The following is a 6,000-nucleotide window of genomic DNA, read 5'->3' as shown; positions in this document are numbered from 1 at the left end:
ACAAGTCCAATTACCTCTGTTTACGTTACATCTATTCTTATATTTTATACTTCTAGTGTAACACTTCTGTTTATATTTATTTATTACATCTACTTCACCTGTTTTATTTGCTTTATAACTGTTTTTTTTTTACCTGTTAGATGTTTTAGCCGGCTCGTTTAGTCTCGTCAAGTATTTGTTTTAAAGCACTGACCAGAAGTGGACACTGTGAATCTCGTTGTATTTAATACGATGACATTAAAGCTTTCTATTCTATTCTATTTTATTATGTCAAAATAGAACAGATTTCATGTGTATTTGTGGTCGATAGGCTATAATAAACTTTAATGTTGCTGATCAGGAAAAAAACAAATTGTACAGGAAAGATAAAACGTGTTCTTTTGGTGCTTTTTGCAGCAGCATTCCCACAAACAAAAAAATGCAAATGTATGAGCTCTCTTATAAGATAAAGCAATCCAACTGGAGGTTGTAGACATCTTTTCCTGTGTCACGATACGATAAGATATGACACAACTTTATTGTCAGTTTGCACTGAAATTCATTTTGCATCCATAGGCAGCTCAGTTTGAGAAAAAGTACACATCCAATAGACATACTGATACCACAGACAGACAGACAAGTACGACCCATCAGACAAAAAAACAAAACACATCACCATTATAATAATTTATTAGCATGTTGTGACGTTATTTGTGTTTATGTGAAAATAGAACACAGGAAAGATGTGTGTTTGTGGTCGATCGGCTGTTGAAAATGCTGTAAAACTTTAATGTTGCTTATCAGAGAAAAAAAAACAAATTGTACAGGAGAGATAAAGCATGTGTTCTTTTGGTGCTTTTTGCAGCAGCATTCACACAAACAAACAAAATGCAAAATTAAACAAGGAAATAAAAAATGTATGAATGTATGAATGTATGAAAATAGAACAGATTTCCTGTGTATTTGTGGTCGATAGGCTATAAAAGGCTTTAATGTTGCTGATCAGGAAGAAAGACTAATTCTCCAGGAAAGATCAAACATGTGTTCTTTTGGTGCTTTTTGCAGCAGCATTCCCACAAACTCCAGCACTCTTTTCTCCTGCAGATTGATGCTGGTTGCTGGGGTTACCGTTGTGAAGCCCCCCACACGTGATTGCCGTATTTCCCATGGACACTGGAAGGCACCAGCAGCCCGGTGCTCGGTGCTCGGTGCTGGGGGAAGATGATGGAGGTGGGAGGGGCCTGGCTGTGCTGACGTCATCAGCTGTGTGGAGGAGTATAGGCTGTGCTGTCAGCCCAGTGTCAGTCTGATGAAGATTGGCATGCAGGTAAGCTGTCATTCATTTTCAATGTCAGTGCATGGGAGCAGGGCTTTACCACTTCAGCGTCCTTTTTCCCCTTACCCCCCCTCACCCACCTCCCCCATCCTCCCTACCTCCCCCCCACCCTCATTACAAAAGGCAGGACATTATTCATACAGGCAGACAGGCAGCCAGGCCAGAGAGAGAGAGAGAAGGAGAGAGATGGAGAGAGAGAGAGGGAGGGGGGAAGATAGAGAGAGAGAGAGAGAGAGAGAGAGAGAGAGAGAGAGAGTCAGAGAGGGAGGGGGGAGAAAAAAGAGAGAGGGAAAAGAGAGGAGATGCATTTTTGTGCTGGACTCAAAGACCAGTGGATTTTTTTTTTTTTCCTTTTTGCTTGATGCAGCGTTTGGATTTAAAAAAAGAATGTCGGTAATGTTTGTGTGATGCATCCTGCAGGAGGATGTGATCTAGGCTGGTTAGAGCAGGAGGCTTTTGTGCAGAAAAGGTTGAGATTTAGAGAATAATCAGAGAGTGAGTGGAGGACACGAGGAGCGCTCAGGCTGCAGGAGGCTGCAGGAGGAGGATGCTTTATTACCGCTTTGCATTCTGCATTCTGCATTCTCATTATTAGTATCTGTAAATTAACTATGAATATGTGATGGTGTGAATCTTCCGTGCAAAATCTGCTTATTGTCTTATAATGTCGAAGTTACGTGCTGTGTTTTTATTCGAAGGGAAAAAGGCTTTTATTTTGACATGCAAAAATTGGTGTTTGTAAAAAAAAAGAAAAAAAAAGGATTTTCAGTGTAGAATAATTTACACTCTGATTTGATCCAAGTTAATTTTCTTTGTTCATAATAAATTCTATTATAGACAGTAGTGTGTGTGTGTGTGTGGCTGGGTTTGTTTGTTTTGTGACAAAAACAAGCAAATTACCACAGCACATGTCAAAGTGAAGAAAATATATCATTAATCAATAATTCAAATGGCTTTGTGAATATATTCTTTTTTTATATATGTGTAACTTTTGGCTGTTTGCACTTCATAAACAGCAAAGTGAAACAAAATATATTTTTTGTCAATACAAAGCTAATGTCCTGCATTTATTCCAGAAAAATGTGAAACAAAAAGAAATGTCCTCACTTGTCTGTATTTAAAAAGGTCAAACAGGGAGTTGTAACCCTCTTTTGCATTTCCCGGTGGTGAATACATCTTTGATTGAAGTGTTTCTAAACTATCTGCATCTCGGTGCGGTCTAATGTTTACTCCCCACATTCCCTGCCCTGCAAAACCTCTCTAGACTGAACACTGGCCTTCTTTGTGTGCCGCTCACCGCTTACTTTCTATTTCAGATGACTACTTTATTCCACAATTGCTTGAATGACTATTTCACTCATTGGAGACGTTTGACTGGCATGAAATGCCGTCTGTTTGATTTTGACGGAGCCTGTGTCTCTCTGACAGCGTGTCTCCAATATACTGGGGCCCTGTTCGATTTCATTTAAATGATCATTCAGTTAAAAAAAAGCAGAAAAAAGGTACGGATTGGCAGGTTGTTTACTGTGATTTAGTAGTTTAGTCAACTCATCTGTTCAGTTGCTTTCAGTTTTGATCTCTGCCCCTCAAATATGACATCAACGTACCTGAACATAAACAGATTTGGAAAACACATCTACATTTGAAAAAAAATAATCACATGTTGCTAAATGTAAAGTTCAGGAAATATAAGTGTTATATATATTTATATATATATATATATCTTTATATATAGTGTTACTTAACTGTTGTCATCTGTCAATGGCAAAAAAACAAATGTTCCAACAGTATATTCCAAATTGAAGGCCCCTCACAGCAAAGACTATAGTGTGAGTTTTGGGAGTACATTAGCTTAATTAAATATGCCTGAACCATTTGTTTACTAATCATCTGCTTCCCTGAGAAATCACAATGGTCGATTTAGACCACTTTAGCTCCCCCCCGTCAAACACATTCGGCAGGTGCAGAGTGCTGAGCATAAAGTCCCACGAGGAGCTAAACTCGCACCCCATGTGACAGTAAACGCTTTGAAAGACACTGTTGTTGTTGCTGTGAATCGCTGTTGAAAGACCAAAAGGAGGTCTGTTACCTTTTACATTATTCAAATGATTGTGTACCTTTGTCAGCGTCTCGAAGTGGATGATTCAGCTGGGAATGCATTTTGACACACACACACACGAGTCAAAACGCATCACTCCTAATCACCCTCAGTGATGTTTGTTCTTTGTTGTGATGTACCCCACACGGCTCTACATTTAGTCAGATAGGGATAATGCCAATTTAGTTTATCCCCAAACCCTGCTGAGATCTTAATTGATGATTTGTGTCATTGGACAAGCAGCCCGGGGGCATATTTGGTGCTGCAAAATACTCCGACGGTATTTGCATATTCCCATTCCTCCTATATGGGCAAATTACATGATGAGGTGTAATGCTGTGCATTCCTGCAGCTTTTGGGGGGATAATCACTAATAAAGTGATTCAGTCACACTAAATGAAGGAAGTAAACAGAGCGAGGAGAGCATATGTTACAAACCAATTTAAGCATTTATGTATGGCCATAAAGCAATCGAGGAAATTAAACCACCAGCAAATGTCTTGTCATTTCCTTCGCCTTTGCCTCTAATTCCACCCCCGCGTGGTGCCGGAGAAACCGATGCATCATTTGAGAAGATCTAAGGTTTTTTGGAGGGTCTTGCGAGGCTAACAGGCCTCACTATGCAAGACTCCTTTTTGTAGCAATCGGATAGTGGGATGTCTAATTTGTTTTTTGAAGGCCTCACTTTCTCAAATCAGGCAGGAAAAAAAGAGAGGATGTTCAGAATTATTCATAAGACTTCAGTCTGCTGGGTATCCTCAGCGGAGGGCATCTAGGTTCTGTTCCAGCCCCGTGGGCGACGTGATGTAGGCTAGTTTCCTCATGTTCAATAGAGCAGCGATCCTTTAGACAGTTGTGTTGTGTTGTGTTGCATGTTTTGGCCATGTCTGGGCCCTCACAGGTCATGCCCACTAAGCCCGTTTGATCCCTATTGCTCTCAAGAGGAGACAGAGGCCTGTTTATACCGTCAGACAGCTCAGCTTAAGGACAGCCCTTGCATGCTTACCCTTGCTCATTCCGCAGCCAGTGCTGCGTTGGCATGGATCTAAGTAAGCCACCAGGGAGCGGGGTCGGAGAGAGATGGATTGGCTTGATTTATGCTCCAAGAGGAGCAGCAGGCACATTTAATGATCCTCCATACTGTCAACATCACCGAGCTTTGTTCCTGGAAGGACATAGAGATGTCATGAGAATACGTGCGGTATAAGACCGCAGTATGGGTTGAAAACTGCGTCAGATAGCGATGTTATCGTGTTATACTGTAGCATTATTGCTGACACATGTCATTCCCCCAGTTTCAAACCAATCTAACAAAAACTGTAACCCCTCATATCAAAAAGAGCCAAAAACAAATGACCATTTCAGATCATTTCAGATTATTCGTCACATTATCTAGCTAATAAAACTCTTAACAGCAATGTGGTTTCGTTCTCAAATTCTCAGCTAATGAAGCGTTGTGTTGCCATGTTTGGTGTCACAGAGATGTGAGGAAATGCATGCATGCAGGTGATATTGATATTTAAAAGTTCCTTCTTAATGGACATATATTATTTTCAAAATACTTTTAGTTTGGGACAAATCACATTTATATAAATACGTCAACACGTTTTCTCAATGTGGCTTTTCTCTCAGTATGTCATCAAAGAATATCTTCATGTAAGAAAAGTCCATATTAGTCTGTGTGATTCAGCGGTCGATTGGGCTTCGCACATTTGAATCAATCGGGCCTCCAGACAGTCAAACAAACTTTTAGAAATACTCGTCTCCACACAATAATATGTGATGTGTGCTTGAACAGTGAACGCCACAGCATGGAAGAAGTCATACAAAGGCTTTAGTCATTAGGTAATGATTTTAGCATCAGTACTCTGATTGCATTCCTTTTTTCAGACGGAGGAAATGAAAACCCAGCGGGGACACATTCCATAAACTAAGTCGAAGTCATGGCATAGAATGGAAGACTCCGATACAGCTTAGGTTGTTCACCAGCAGGATGCACACATAAATAGTGTTTACTGTGGGTGAGATTTCAAAGATGTGTATAAGACGTAGGCTATATTCCCATCCTCTGATGTCCTCAGTATCCGTAGTGTTAGTGCAAATGGCTTTTGATGTCATTATTTTTGCAGTAAAAACAATTAAAACTTATATTTTTAGACATCAGTGATGTTATTCAAGAATCAAGCACAAAATCAAATTAGCAACAGCTTATTATATATTCTGCATTTAAAGACCTTTAACAAGACTCCGAACCTCATTGTGCCTTTCGCTTCTTATCTCTGGTGGAATGTAGATAATCCTAATAAATGAGTAGAGCTTCACACTGAGAAATATGAAGCCTGCCAGTAAATCCTGAATTTATTATATTTGAGAGTCCTGGTAACAGCTGAGCTGGGTGAGGTTCAAAATATTTGATTTGAATTCAACAGCAGATCACAGCAGAAAAAAAAAAAAAATCCCACCAAACACTGCGGCTGCATATTTGTGCTTCCCTCCAAAATGAATAAATGCATGGGCTAAAATGGTGTCACTATTGAAAATCTCCCCCAGTGTAATACTCTTTAAAACTTACTTCTGAGTGAAATGT

The 6,000-nt window shown here is 39.8% G+C and overlaps 1 protein-coding gene across 1 annotated transcript in view; it reads left to right on the top strand.

Annotated features, from left to right (window-relative positions):
* The first annotated feature begins 1,099 nt into the window (after positions 1-1,099).
* pknox2 (pbx/knotted 1 homeobox 2) overlaps positions 1,100-6,000 on the top strand; it is a 91,068-nt gene continuing 86,167 nt past the window's right edge. The window contains exon 1 of the mRNA XM_037749378.1: positions 1,100-1,306. The gene's annotated coding sequence lies outside the window, so the exon portion shown is untranslated. The remainder of the gene's footprint in view (positions 1,307-6,000) is intronic.

Source organism: Sebastes umbrosus, chromosome 17 (assembly GCF_015220745.1).
Source record: "Sebastes umbrosus isolate fSebUmb1 chromosome 17, fSebUmb1.pri, whole genome shotgun sequence".
Classification (NCBI taxonomy): Eukaryota; Metazoa; Chordata; class Actinopteri; order Perciformes; family Sebastidae; genus Sebastes; species Sebastes umbrosus.
The sequence above is the reverse complement of the archived record's forward strand: the minus strand, read 5'-3'. Positions and strand labels throughout refer to the sequence as shown.